Source organism: Myodes glareolus, chromosome 15 (genome assembly GCF_982192425.1).
Source record: "Myodes glareolus chromosome 15, mMyoGla1.1, whole genome shotgun sequence".
Classification (NCBI taxonomy): Eukaryota; Metazoa; Chordata; class Mammalia; order Rodentia; family Cricetidae; genus Myodes; species Myodes glareolus.
Genome location: NC_142040.1, coordinates 15,785,982 through 15,802,122, shown reverse-complemented (window position 1 = coordinate 15,802,122; position 16,141 = coordinate 15,785,982).

Sequence of the window (16,141 nt, the reverse complement as noted above, 5' to 3'; positions counted from 1 at the left end):
TAACTTTCTATTGTGGTACTCTGGTGAAAGTTTTATCAGTTGTAAGAGCTGGTGGAAAATTTATGGTCAATTAGGTATACAATAATATTTCATTTGCAAGTAAAGATACTTTGTTTTCATCCTTTCCAATTTGGATCCCCTTGGTCTCCTTCATTTTTCTTATTGTTCCATATAAGTTCTCAAATATTTCATTGAATAAGTATTGAGAGATTGAAAAAAATCTTGTCTTTACCTAATTTTAATGGAAATGTTTTGAGTTTCTCTTCATTTAGATTGATTTTGGCTGTGGTCTTGGTGCAAATTGCCTTTAGCATGTTGAGAAATGTCTCTTGTAAACATTTATCTTGAGGACATTTATCATAAAGGGGATTTTGATTTTGCCAAAGGCATTTCTATGTCTTATGAAATGATTGTGTGGTTTTCATCATTCAGTCTATTTTACAGTGGACTACATTAATAAATTTATGTATTTTGGAATGTCCCTGCAACCCTGTGAAAAAACCTATTTGATCATGGAGTATAATCTTTTTGATGTGTTCTTGAGTTCGGTTCGCAAGAATTTTATGGAGAACATTTGTTTGTGTTCATAAGCAATATTGGTCTGTAGAACTGTCTTTGTTGGATTTTTATGTGGTTTATATACTTACATTTATATTTCAGAGTAACTATGACCTGTGACCTCATAAGCAGTTGGTCACTGCTTCTTCAGTTTTTATTTTGGTGGAATAACTTATAGAGTATTGAATTAATTGTTATTTTAAAGTCTTGTAGAATTCTACACAGATAGCATTGGGTCATCACCTCACACGCTACCATTATTATGTTGAGGTATGCTTCTTATAACATTAGTCTCTACAGAACAGTGCTTAGTTGATCTTGATTTATCTTTAGTAGGGGATGTAGATTAAGTTGATTATGCTGAGTAAATTGTGAACATTGGGACATTTGGGGAGGGTTAAAGGGGGAGGGAAAGGCAGGGAGGGGAGCAAAAAAATGTAGAGCTCAAGTAAAATCAATAAAAAAACAAAACTACAAACAAATTAAAAAGAAAAATATCCATTTCTTTTAGATTTTTCTAATTCAATTTAAAACAGTTTTATAAAACTATGTCCTTGTGAGTCTCTAAATTTTTCTCAGTGTCTGTCCCTTTTTTCACCTATAATTTTATTATTTGGATCTTCCCTCTTCATTTTTTATAATTTGATTAAGGGTTTGTCAGACTTATGGATTTTCTGAAAGAAACATATCTTTATGTCATTGATTTTTGTTTTTTATTTAAATTTTTATTTTTTATTTAGCTATTTCTTTTGACTATGCATTTATTTTAGCTCAGAGTTTAATTATTCTTTGCCATATACACCTTTTCAATATGATTTCTTTTTTTAACCTCTAGAACTTTCAGATGTGCTGCTCAGTTATTAATATGGGATCCCTCCATTTTTTATGTAGGCACTTAGAAATATGAAATTGCTTCTTAGAACCATTTTCATCATTTTATAAGTTTGGGTATATTTGTTGTTTACTTTCATTCAATTATAAAAGATTTCATTTCATTCTTAATTTTTATCTTGACTATTTTTTCATTTATTACTGAGTTATTCAGTTCCTATGACTCTTAAATCTTTCTCTTGATGCTGTTATTGATGATATCATGGTTCAATCTGAGTGGTCACATAGTATGTGGCATTTAGTGTGTTATTTCTATTACCTTATATCTGTTGAGACTTGCTTTCTGTCTGAGAAGTAGTCAATTTTGGAGAAAGTTGCATGAAGAGAAGATAATTTTTTTTTTTTAGTGTGTGCTTGGGAGAAATGCTGTATAAATATCTTCTAGGTCCATTTGATTTATGATGTCATTTATCTTCACTATTTCTCTGTTAACTTTTTAATTATAACCCTTCTATTTGTGAGAGCAGAGTGGCGAAGGCAACAGTTATCAGTTTGTGAGTGTCATTCTGTGATTTTTACTTTATTAGATTTTTTATGAACTTTCATGGCTTTGTTTTTGATACATAGATGTCTAGAATTGCAACATCCTCTTTTATTTGATGGACATATCCCTTTTTCCTATGTATCATCAGTATGTGAGATCATTTTTTTTTATCTCATGTATTCCGTTGCTGAGGCTTCCTTTTGAGGTTTCAATTTGGGTTCTTCAATTTTTCATTTCCAGTTTTATTCTTGTTGTTTTAGCAATTCTATTTCCACTTTCACATCTTTAACTTTTTTTCCTCATTTCATTTCTCCATGTGTTTGTGTTTTCATAGATTTCACTAGTGGATTTATTTAAATACTATTTAAGTAATTTGATTATATTCATAGAAGCTATTTAGAAGTTATTGTCATTTTCTTCAGCTTTATTACACTTTTCAGAGCACACATCAATAGTTTCAGAGGGCTCCAGTGGTAACATATTGTCCTGGCTATTATTGATTTGTTTTTAAGGTGACGTCTAGGGATATGGTTTTAAGGATTATATAAGTACCAAAAATTTTTCTTTGTTTTGGAGTGGTCATTCATTTTTTTTTAAATTTCTGTTGCCTTCTCTGGTTCTTGGGAAGTGTCATGCCATGAGTTGCCTAGTAAAGAGTCTTTCTGAGTCCTTATCAGATATAACCACTGAGAGTTCTGGGCATTATGTGTATCTAGGTATTTAGGTTTGAGGCTGAAATCTAGTGATGGATGCAGGAGGGGAAAATCATGTGTGCTATCATGATCTACATTGTACCCTGGTAATGAGAGCACCAAAAAAAGAGAGTCTCCAGCAAGTGGTCTGATGTAAGAGTTAGCCAATAAGAAGCTAGAGCTAATAAGCCAAGCAGTGATTTAATTAATACAGTTTCTGTGTGATTATTTTAGGGCTAAGCAGCCAGGAACCAACAAGTGACCCTCACCCTCTTCAACAAATTGAAGCCAACGTGACCAACTAATATCCATGTAAAACCTGAGAAAGTTTAAAAAGCAATCCTAGACACAAAAGAACAGAGTTAAGCATGGTTTGGCAGGGGCAATTTTCTTGGCTGGGTTCTGTTTGCTAGAAAAAAGACATGGCTCCTTTAAGAGAGGTTTTTCTGATTCAGCAGTAGTAGGAAAAATGCTGTGGCTTTAAAATGTTGACTTTCTGGGTCATGCTGCCAGTGTGAACTCTGAATCTTTTAGAAGACCAAGCATTTAAATGGAGTTTGTGGGCAGTGTGCTGCAAGATACTTGTTGACAGAATGGGTCAACTCTTTATCAGAGTTTGTTGAGATAGTGAGATTGGCTCCCACACAACAGTATCAGGTAGTAAAGAAACTTCCATCATGTTGAACTGTGTGGAGCAACCAGGTAGGTTTGTAAAGATGCAGTTTAAGTTTTTAAAAAGCACTTAGCATTTTAAGAAGTGGTCCTAGACAATAAAGAATTAGAAATATATAGTAGGACAGATTCAGACATAAAGAACTTTAAATGTGTCACAGTGTTGAATAAATGTACATAGACTTGTCTATAAATGTTTGTTTACATTTGAAAGGGAATTGCTATAGAGATTTGCATTGCAATGGATCTTGGTTTATTGATACAAATTTAAGATCAATTTTGTTATACTGTGTATATGTATATTTTTGTTCTTGATTAAGATATTGCATTTATTTAGCTTATTTGAAAATTGCAATTTATGACTAGGAAATATAAGTTAATAGATAATCATCTATAATAGTCAAGCTTGCAGTCATGTTAGTTAAATTTTTCTAGCTGTACAGAGATGTATTTCAGATGGATAGGCATTCTTCAAACCTTTCAAACACTAACAGAATACAGCATTTAAAATGTTTTTAAAAACTTAGAACTATTCATGACAGTGAGACACATCTGTTCCTGGCAGGACCAAATTACTTCAAAAGGAATATGGGCATTGAAAAAGCTCCTTATGGAGTTGGTTAGTCATTTGGTTAAAAACCTGTTTTTTTCCTGGACTGCTTGATGAACTGGACAAGCAGGTCCCGCAGAGATATGACTGCTGAAGCAGCCCAAAGTAGGTAAGATAATCCTTAGGGGTTTCTGCTTCATGAAATATCTGCCAGACATTCTGAAGACACAAAAAAATGTGACTGACAAACTGAAATGTCTTTGAAATTTTCTGCTTCATGGAAAATTCTGCTGGGTGCCCTGGGGCTGTAGACTGAAGATGGATGCCCCAATGGTACAGAAGAACTTTGGGTGATTGAGCAGGCAGTGAGATACCGCTGTAAATTTTAGAGTTTGGAAGTTGCTTACAATGCACTTCCTGATTACTTAGCTGATATATCTTTCTTGAATCTTTGTTCAAGAATAGCAAGTTTATTATAGTTTTCCTTATTTATTATAAAAGATGAAGTAAATATAAATATTATAACTGTAATTCTTACTTGATAACTATTTTTTGTATGTACTATGTTAAAGTTAAAAACCTTCTTTTTTTATTTAAGCAGAAAAGGGGAGATGATGTGGGATCTCCCTCTGTATGCTGTGATTATCATTAATGAATAAAGAAACTGCTTTGAACGTATAACAGGGCAGAGTTTAGGTAGACATGAAAAACTAGACTGAATGTTAGGAGGAGGGGCAGAGTCAGAAAGTAGCCATGTAGCCTCACTGGAGACAAGGCACCAGAATATTAGCAGATAAGACACAAACACATGGCCATATACAGATTGATAGAAATGGGTTAAATTAATACGTGAGAGTTAGCAAAAATGAGCTAATGAGCCAAGCACTGATTTAATTAACATAGTTTCTATGTCATTATTTTGGGACTAAGCAGCTGGAAATCAACAAGCATCTCTTTCCCCATCCAACAGTCTGGTGCAAAACTATGGTTAAGACTAGGGGATTTGAATTAAGATTCCCAGTCACTATGACTGCTGGTATCTACTGCAGTTGGTTTGTTAGAGGATGTCTGTAGGAGACGATCTGTGAGATTAGTTGGGAAAGGAGGTAGAGAGAAAGGGAATCAGCAGCTGGTGATATGTTATGGTACTGAGAAGAAAACTAAGAGTTGGAATTAGAGGATACATGGGAGAGTGAAAAGCTCGTATTGAATTCCTTGCCAGTGTAGTTATTGTAATAGTCCTCTTTCACCCTGTGTTGCCTATACTTGGTTTGATCTTTGCATTCTAACTTTGGTAAGATAAGATCTCAAAGTCTTTTCAATTTTCATATCCACAATAAACTGGATGAAAATCAAATTTTGAGATTCTTTTAATCATCTATTTTATATTTTTTACAGCTTTTTATTGAGGTTCGAGATTCATTTGTCTAATGCTGCATTTCTGTTTAGACTATTTGCTTTTGAGGGAGATTTTGCTGGGTATATATTTTGGATTATATTTGTCTTTCAGATATATAAGTGGTATCTGATTTTTCTATCATGATTTCATCATTGTTTCTTTAGCTGTACCAAAGTTTTTGTTTTATGAAATTTCAGTTGTCACTTGTTGATCTTAATTTTTGTAAAAATAAAATCTTTTTTAAGAAATCATTGTTATAATTTTATTATGTAGTGTCCTGACCAGTTTTGTCTAGAAGTTAAAGTATGTCGAGATTAATGTTTAGGTCTTTAATACATTTAGAATCAATTTATATGCAATATGATTGATACATATTTAATTTTATTGTTCTAAATTGTGGACTTCCCATTTTCTCAGGACCATTTTTCTTCAGAAAATAAACCTTAATTTATTCAACCAAAATAACCCTGTCAACACTCTATAAGTCTTTGTCTTTATACTAAGAGATTTGTATAGTCTTTACACACCATCTACAAATCTTATACTTACAACAATCAAAGAATACCATAGAAAACTATAACCAGTCAAAATTCACAGTTGTGAAGCCTTTCCCAGCGGATACATCTACAAAGCATTCCACATCAAAGGCTTATGAAAAATTTTAGAAGAATGTATTGGAAATTTATAAAGCCAATAAATCAGGTGGTATATTATATGTTTGTGCATCCCAGTAATATCAGAAACTACCCCCATATTCTCCCCAACATGATGAACAAACATTAGTTGAACAATGATGACATCAACGGACCTTGGAAAATTGGGAGGAAAAGTGCTGATCTTCTCTAGGAAAAATTATACTGCATGTCATCCTGTGGAAAAGGGCCAGCCCAGAAAACATACGATTAGCAATGGTGTATGAACTGAACAAGTTTTATTCTAAAATTATGTGTATAGACATATTTTCACCCAAGAATAGTGAAAAAAGGAGTCTATAAATTTCAAGAAGATTAAGGAAGTATATGAGAGGTCTTGGAGGTAGAAAAGGGAAGCAAGAAATATAATTATAATCTCAAGATAAAAATGAAAAGGAAATGACTTCAAGGTCATAAGCTTTGTGTCTATTACTTTTCACTCTCTGTTCTAGCAGTTTCCTGTAGTTTATGAATTCTTCACTATGTTTTTCTAAAGCAATTTGAGAAAAAGAAAGCCCCCACCCTGCTAATAGATGGTTTTGTATGATTTGCATGACCCAGGCAATGGTGGGTACTTTTAGTACCATTGCTCCAGTCTGGTCATTTCTGCAAAGAGTGCAATAGGGAAATTGTCCATAAAAAAAGAACAATGCATATGGTTATACACTGGCGGTTGGGTTGGCCAGAGCTTTCAGTTTCTGTTGACTCATAACTTCTTGTCAGTGATTTGGCAGGGACATAGCATGTACCAAGAACCTAAATGGAAAATCCATCACTTCCAGAGGAGCATATGGAAGAGATGTGGGGATGGAAACCTCAGAGAAGATGGTAATTACATGTATATGTATTTGTATACACACACACACACACACACACACACACACACACACACACATATATATATATATATATATATATATGGGGGGTGGGGTGTGTGTATGCATATATGTGTTCATACACACATACATTTGCAGTAATGGGACTTAAACCTAGCATCTCATGATTATTAGGCAAGTATTAAATTACTTAGCTGAAACCCTAACAATAGACATTATATAGTTAATACCATATAAATAATAAAAAACCACAGCAAGATATGTAATAATTAAAATGTTTAAGACAGAATATGGATATATTTTCCTTTTGAGGATATTTCCTTCCAGCTTATCAGTAAATAGTACTTTATTTTCTTAATACAACTGTTTGTAGATTTATAATCTGTCACAGGAAAACTCTTGGGTCAGTCATCGTATCTCCCCACAAATAATAGAACAAGCTTATGTGAGAGAGTTCACAAACTTTGTTTTCCTTAACAATTTAAGTATATCATCACAGTAAAAGTTCAATATCACTGCCTTGTTCACAAAATATCTTCTTTTTATCAACTCGAAACCAACATGACCTCTTCTGTGCTGAGAAACAAGGTTTTTGAACCAATAAAGAAAAGTGGGTCATTTGGAGTTATTCTACAGCGATTACTTCTATATTTCACTGTAGCAATTTTACAGTAATGACCAAATTAAAAATATTCTATGTATGTAGGTTCACAGCTATATGCCATAGTGTTCTACATCACAATGGAATGTGCAAGAATCTGGATTTAACTTTCAATTACACATACATGCACAAACATACAAAATATTAACAATTAAGATTTCACGGATTTTATTTTTTTAGGAAAACATATTCATTATTTTTATAATGCAGGAAAATATAAAATTAACTCATTATGCAAATTACATGTCAGAATGAGCTCCAAATAAATTATGAATCTTACTCTATGATATTTAATATGTTAAAATTGTTTATAACACCAGTTTTATTAGCAGATAACAGGCATGATTTATTATGAGTGTCTTCTAGTATCTGTCTTTTGTCCTGTACTTTTCAACTTTTATTTTTTTAAGGTACTGTAACATCACAAATCATGTTACAAGTTGGTGTATTACCCCATAATCCTATATCAGGAGCCATTTGATTTTGTTTATTACATTCCAGCGGTTGTCTCATGATGCATGATATATGTTTTATTGTTAAAATTTGGATATCACAATTTTAGTATCTTACAAGTCAAACCTTCAGAACTATATAATCATCGTTCTGATTTGCAGGCATTGAAATAAATCACCAGGAAATGGTGGCAGACACGTAATTCTATGAAAAGATGAAAGTGAATGGAAAAGGAGAGTTTTCTCCCAAATTGAGTAGAACTGAGCTATCCACTTGGACATACTTTCTGGGTTATTCCTTCTTTAGAGTACATTATTAATTTACATATATTTACTACTCCTGCATTATCTGCCCATGCTATAATTTCAGGAAATAAAGTCATGACTTTATTATTTTCAGAACACTACATATTTCAGCTAGGATATTAAAATAAATGACTATGCATAGATTGAATGACATATCATATTGTGAAAATAATATCATGACAAAGTCTACATTCAAGCTGCTGTGTACTGAATAAATTATATTAAGACTGCCTAATATAATTTTGCTTATAGCTAAGTTTGAGATAATTTGATATTTGGAAAACATGTTTGATATTCTTATAAAAATGATGCGTCAAAATTAAAATAGGTATAACAGTATTAGAGCAGTCTTATTTTCATATAGTTTATTATTTATTTTTAAATTCTTTATAGATATAAATATATTAAAGATTTAGTAATTTTCTTTTATTTGATTTATTTATTAAAAGGCAATACTCATATAAACACTATACATAGTATAAGTTTTCTTAGTTTATATGTCTAGAATATATCCGAAATAAGTCCATGTATTGATGGAATCAATATTGAAGAATTAAAAGGGGGAGGAAATAGTAAGGTACAGAAGTAGTCAGTGGGTAGATTAAACAAAATAAAAATTATAAAGAATTATTTGCAAAACTGACTAATTAGAAAGAAAATTTTGGAATATAATTAAAAAATAAGCTTTAAATACAATTATTTTGCAAAAATTGACAATATTATTCCCAGGAGACATTAGCAGCTAATTGAAATCACAGTGCAAGGAAACACAAAGTTTTCCAAATTAGTACAGGTTTCCTTCATTTGCCTACCATAAACTACATGATGAAGACATCAGACACATTTGCTACAGGATATTGAGATCCCAGGCTTAAAATAAACAGGAAGCTTTCACCCTTCTGTCTAAATTTCATGGTTCCAGAAGATTTTATGAAAACTATTTAGCAGGGGGGAATTCAAATAGTGGGCCTTGCAAATGACCATGGTGAATAGGAAAGATGAGGCCATAGGTTTCATGATGCTGTCATGAAGTAATTAATTGCTTTCAGATCAACTTAGAGGCCTGCTATACGGTGCGAAATTTCATATTTGATATTCTATACAGTGTGGAATTTCATATCTGCTATTTTAATTTTATTTATCTATTCTGCTCTCATAAACTAGATCTTGACTACATATTTTTCTCCCTCCACTCATCCCAATTTCCCCACCATCTCCCTTCTCTCCCAGATTCACCCTTCCTCCTTTTTACATCAGAAAATATGAGGCATTCCAATTATATAACAAGAAACAATAAGACTAGGCACAAATCTACATACTAGGCTAAATGAGACAACCCAATAGAAGGAAAAGGGTCCCAAGAGCAGGAAAAAATATCAGAAACCCCCATTTTTACTTTTAGTGTTCACACAAAAATATCCATCCAACAATCAGAACATATGTAGAAGACTTAGTCCAAACCCATGCAAGGTTCATGACTGTCACTTCAGTCTGTGTGAAAACCCGTGAGTCCTGATTAGTTGATTTTGTGGGCTGTGTTCTTCAGTGCCTTTGACCATTCTGGTTCATAAAATTTATTGTGCCTTCCTCTATGGAGTTCCCAAGTGCTATGGTGTGGACCTTGTGGAGATCTCCAATTTGGGTCTGTCTCCTGATAAGTTCATCTATGGACCTCTGCATCTGTTTCCATCTACTGTTAAAAGAAGTCTCTAATGACAATTGGGCTAGGCACCAATCTATAAGTACAATGGAATATCATTAGTAATCATTTCATTGATATTTATTTATATCCTAGTACCCAGGCTACTATTCAGTCTCTGATTTCTGGTCCTCGAGGCAGTATTGGGTTTGGACTCCCTCTTGTGAATTGGGCCCAAATTAGATCAGTCATTTACTGGCCACTCCCATAAGTTCTTTGCCTCTATTGCCCCAGCACATCTTGGAGACAGGATAGATAGTAAGTCAAAGGTATCTTTGACTGTCTTGATGTCCCAGTCCCACCCCTGGAAGTCTTACATCATTACAGAGGATGACTGACTTAGGCTCTGAAGTCTGCATTATAATATGTCCTTCCTAGGAGTTTCTGCTACCCTAGGTTTCCACATCAACCCCCAAATACCCTCCAATTCCAGTTGTCTCTCCTTATACTTTCTTTCTCCATACTCCCAACCTGATTCCCCCCATTCCCATCCTCATCTGCCCCCAGTCTACCCACAAAATATATTTTATTTCTCTTTTTCAGGAAAATCCATGCACTCTCTCTTTGAATGTTCATTATTAATCAGTCTTTCTGGGTCTCTGCCTTAACAAATGGTTATTATTTACTTATCAGATCATTTCCAGTTATAGGTAAATATATACCAGGCTTGTCTTTCTGGGTCTGGGTTGCTTCACTCAGTATGAATTTTTTTCAAATTCTATCCATTTGCCCGTGAATTCCTTGATGTCATTATCTTTACTGGTGGGGTAAAACACCATTGTATAAATGTTCCACATTATTTTATCCAGTCTTTGGTTGAGAGACATATAGGTTGCTTCAATTTTCTGACTATTACAAATAAATGTGCTATGAATATAGTTGAACAAAGGGTTTTGTGGTAGCATGGTGCATTCTTTGCATATATGCCCAAACTCTCTTCAGATAGATAAATTTACAGTTTTTTAAATAATCTCCATATTGATTTCTACAGTTATTATACAAGTTTGTATTCCCCTCAACATTGGAGGAGTGTTTCCCTTGCTCCATATCCTTGCTACAATAAATTGTAACTAGTGTTATTAATCTTAGCTATTCTGATACGTCTATGATAGAATTGAAAACTAGTTTTGATCTGCATTTCCCTAATGGCTAAAGATGTCAAATATTTTTAAAAGTATTTCTCAGTCATTTGAGATTCTGCTCATGAGAATTCTGGGTAGATATGTGGTCCCTTTTAAATTGCGTTATTTAGTATCTGGATATCTAGTTTTGTGAGTTCTTTACATATTTTGGATATTAACCCACTATTGAATGTGAAGTTGGTGAATTTTTTTTTCCATTCTGTAGGATGTCCTTTTGTTCTGTTGATGGCATCCTTTACTGAAGAGAAAATTTTGCATTTCATGAGGTCCCATGTATTAATTATTGATCTTGGTGGCCATGCTATTGGTGTTCTGTTCAGGAAGTCTCTTGTGTGAGTTCAGGCTGTTCCCTACATTCTTCTCAATCACATTCTCTGTGTCTGGTTTAGTGTTGAGATCCTTGATACACTTGGATGTGAATGTTTACCTAGTGATAAATACTGATATATTTGTATTCTTCTATATACAGATATCTATTTTAACCAGTATCTATTCTTGGCTTAGTTTTCAAAAATCAGGTGTCCATAGATTTGTGGATTTATGCCTGGGTTTTTTTTTAGTTTTCTTATAGATGATTAAATACACATTTATTGATACTGATATAGTAATAAATTCTCTTATGCTGGTGGGGATGGAGATGGAATACAGTCACTTGACTACCATGAATTATGCAGTTCAGCTTTTCACGTTTGGGAAAATTGCTGGTGTTAACACATCTGGAGTGCAAGGGATAAGCATATTCCTGTTATATCTATGTTCCCAATCAGGTATCCTTCTTGATAGTTAAGTATAAGTTCTTAAGTGATTCTTTTTTTATGACTGGGTTTTTATTTGATTCCATTGGTTAACATGTCTCTCTCACAGTTCAATGCCTATACTATGAAGCTTTAATTACCACAGCTTTGGTGGTACAGGATAAAATTAAGGATGATGATGTCTCTTATTGTATAGGATCATTTTAACTGTCCTGGGTTTTTGTTTTTCCTTATGATATTGAGTCTTGTTTTTTCAATATTGGTGAGGAACTGTGTTGGGGTTTTGATGGAAATTGAATCACTAGATTGCTTCTTTATAATGGCCACTTATACTAGGTTAATCCTACCAAATCATGAACATGAAAGATCTATCGTCTGCAATATTCTTAAATTTTTTCCTTCAATATCTTTAACTATTTACCATACAAGTCTTTCACATGCTTGGTTAATAGCTGCCGCAAGAAACTTTATATTATTTATGGCTATTATGAATAGTGCTGTTTCTCTTATTTATTTCTCAGCCAGCTTGTCATTTGTATATAAGATGGCTATTCACACACACACACACACACACACACACACACACACACACACAGTTAGCCTTATATCTCAAGTTAATATTGATCTCTTTCAGGTATCTTATTCCTCTAACTATTATTTCAATTACTATATTAAGTATATGTGGAAAGAATGGGTGGTATTATCTTGTTCATGATTTTAGACTTTAGTAGATTGCTTAGAGTTTCTCTCCAGTTAATATGATATTGGCTATAGACTTTCTGCAAATTGCCTTTATTATGCTGTGTTCCTTATAACCCTATCCTGTCCAACATGCTTTTCATGAAGTGGTGTTAGATTATTTCAAAGACCTTTTAGTATTTGATGAGTTGATCATGTAGTTTTTTTCCTCAATTTTTTATTAATGTGGTTAATTTAATTGATTAATTTTGTTATCCTGAAATTTTTCATGCATTCTTGGAATAAAGCCAAATTGGTCATGGTCAATGATCTTTTCTTTGTGTTCTCATACTCAATTTGTTAGCATTTTATTATTTTTTACATCTATATTTACAAAGACAATTGATCTGCAATTTTCTTTGTTTGTAGAATCTTTGTGTGATTTGGGTATCAGAGTGACTTGACCTCATGAAATTAATTTGACAAGGTTCCCTTTGTTTCTATGGTCTTGAATAATTTGAAGAGTATTGGTATTAGCTCTTCTTTGGAGGTATATGATAGTATTATGCACTAAAACCATTTGTGCCTTAGCTCTTCTTGGTTGAGAGACTTTTAATTTCAGCTTCTATTTCCTTGATTGTTATATATCTTTTAAAATTACCTTATCTTGATTTTAATTTAGTGTTAATTTTCTAGAAAATGATTCATTTTTATAAAATTTTTCAGTACTCATTTTTAATGTATGACTTGATGATTCTTTGGATTTCCTCAGCATTTATTGTTATTTCCCTTTTTTTAATGATACTGTTAGTTTGGCTATTCTATCTGTGTCTTTTATTGAGTTTTCACAAAGGTTTGACTATCTTGTTGATTTTCTCTAAGAACCAAATCGTTGATTTTGATTATTTGTATTTTTTTTCCTTCTTTCCTTCTTTCCTTCCTTCCTTCCTTCCTTCTTTCCCTGTTGACCAAGTTTTCTGTCCCACCCAGTCCTGGCGGCTCTTCAGTCCCAAAGAAATAAACAGAGGCCTAAATAAATCATAAATTGATTGGCCTACTTGCTCATGAATATTATTAACTCTTATAATGTATATTTGCCCATAATTCTTGTCTATGTTAGCCACTTGGCTTGGTACTATTTCAGTCAGGTAGTCACACTTTGCTTGCTCTGTGTCTGACTTCCTCTCTGTCTGGGTAAGGACAGTAGACTGACTATCTCTTCCCAGAATTCTTCTGTTTTCAATGCCCTGCCTCTACCTCCTGCCTGGATTTCCCACCTATACTTCCTGTCTGGCTACTGGCCAATCAGCATTTTATTAAAAATAAAACAAGTGACAGAGTACAGACCATTGTCCCACAGCACACCTCCTTTTACATACAAGAACTCTGAATTGAGTCTCCTTTGTTTAGCTTTTCTACTGACCAGTATCCATAACAACTTGTAACCAACATTCTAAGCATTGGAAAATCTCCACAGTCCATTTTTTGGAAATGTGGGCATAGATTTCCAGGCTACTTCTTGTTGATTAAGGGCACTGATAATCTTATGGGGACTTAAAGAAAATTTATAATTATGATCAAGTCCTGACAGGAGTATCCAGCACGGCTTGAACATCTCAGGCAGCAATCTTGAATCTATTTTGGTTTTAGAACTCAGACATCTGGGCCATTCACTCCTATCAGAGTTTTCTCAGGATATCTTCCTTGATCAAAACTGATTTGTTTTTGATCCAGAATGAAGTTACAGCCTCTCATTTCCTTTGGAAACAAAAGCAAAACCTCTTCTCCAAAATAACGTATCTTTTTACTTAAATTTTGAAGTTAACTCAAAATGCTTGTCTTGAATTAATCTAGCAGTATTTATAACAAAATGTCTTTTAGCAGCTATTGCTCCTTCCTCAGTATCAAAAATTTAAAGAGAACTTAATAACATACAGTATCCAAACTCTCTGTGTATTTTCATCTTTATGTGGCTTTATTTTAACCTCTATTTCTTTTATTTTTAAGTTTAATTCTTGGCTTTTTGAGATAGGGTTACTCTGTATATCTCTGGCTGTCCTAGAACTCACTCTGTAGACCAGGCTGTCCTTGAACTCAGAGATAAATGCCAGCCTCTGCCTTCCAATTGCTGGAATTAAAGGTGTATGCGACCACTCTTTGAACTCACAGAGATTTGCCTTCCTCTTTCTCCCAAGTGTTGGTATTAAAGATGTATGCCACCACACCGAACTACTCTCTATCATTCTTTTTTTTATTTTAAGGACTTTATCCTTTTTCTTTTATCTCTCAAACCTACATATATTATTAAACAGTGTAAACTGTTTAGAGGATTTTTCTTTTGAAACTATCTTTACTGTATCTCCTTTTTTACTGACCACATGACTCTTTTAATTTGCTAAGGGGTATTGCTAGGATTAAAGTTGTGGCTTTGACAGCTGGATCCACCCCTTCCTTTTGCTTTCTGAGATTCTAGCCTCATGGCAAAGCTACTGGCCAGAGCCATGTTTACTGTTACAACTCGATGGGCTTTCAAGGTTTTGAAACCACCAAAAAGCATGCTATCAGCTACTAATAAGCACCATTTAATTGTTTGGTAGTGGGATCTCTTAAAAGAGCTGCAAGGGTTTTTGTAGTTAAAGCTGAGTCTGAAAGCCTGTCTTAAACAAGATGTGCTTCTCCCTAGCTAAGAGAGTTCACCAAAGAAAGTTATGCTAACAATAAGTCATGCTTAACTCTTTTTTTTTCTGTCTAAAATTACTTCCCAAGCTTTCTTGAGCTATATATGGATGCAGTTGTTCACACATTGGGCACCATTTGTTGATGGCAGAAGTTACAAAATAATCCCACACTATTTCAAAATTATGAACTTTAAAGGATTATTTATTTAAGGAAAACATAAGATCATTATCTTAGATCACAATCCTATGCATTGAATGGGGAACAGGAACAAAGTCTAGCATCCAGGAGCAATGGCCAGAAGCAAGAGAGTGAGCACAAGCTTTTTAGATGCATTCATAGTATAAGAGTCTACATCCAATTGGGTTGGTATCTTAAAGGCTATTGTCTGAAGGAGCAAAAGGAGCTTCCACAGAAAGCAGGCCAAAAAAATTCTACTTGGAGCTACAACAGCTTGTAAACACGTTTAGTAATATGATGTGATACAAGATTAATTTAAAATAATCAATAGCCCTCCTGTGTATAAATAAAGAACACAGGCTGAGAAAGGAATTAGGGAAACAAAAACCTTCACAGTAGCCACAAACAATATAAAATTTCACGAGAATAACTCTAACCAAGCAAGAAAAAGACTTACATGACAAAAACTTCAAGAATTTCAAGAAAGAAACTGAAAAAGGTATTAGAAGATGGAAAGATACTGTGTATTGTTAGGATTAACACAGTACAAACTGACACCATACCAAAATTAATCGATAGATTCATTGCAATCTCTATAAAAGATTCAACACAATTTTTTACTTAGTTTGAAAGAAATATTCAACTTTGTAAATGGAAGTTTCTTATTATTAGCTAGCTCTTACAACTTAAATAAACCCAAGTTTCCTGTCTATGTTTTGCTACATGGCTTGGTATCTTTTCTCAGTAAGTCACACTCATCTTGCTTTCTCTGCATCTGCCTAATGACTCTGTCTCTGCATTTCTTCCTCCCAAAATAT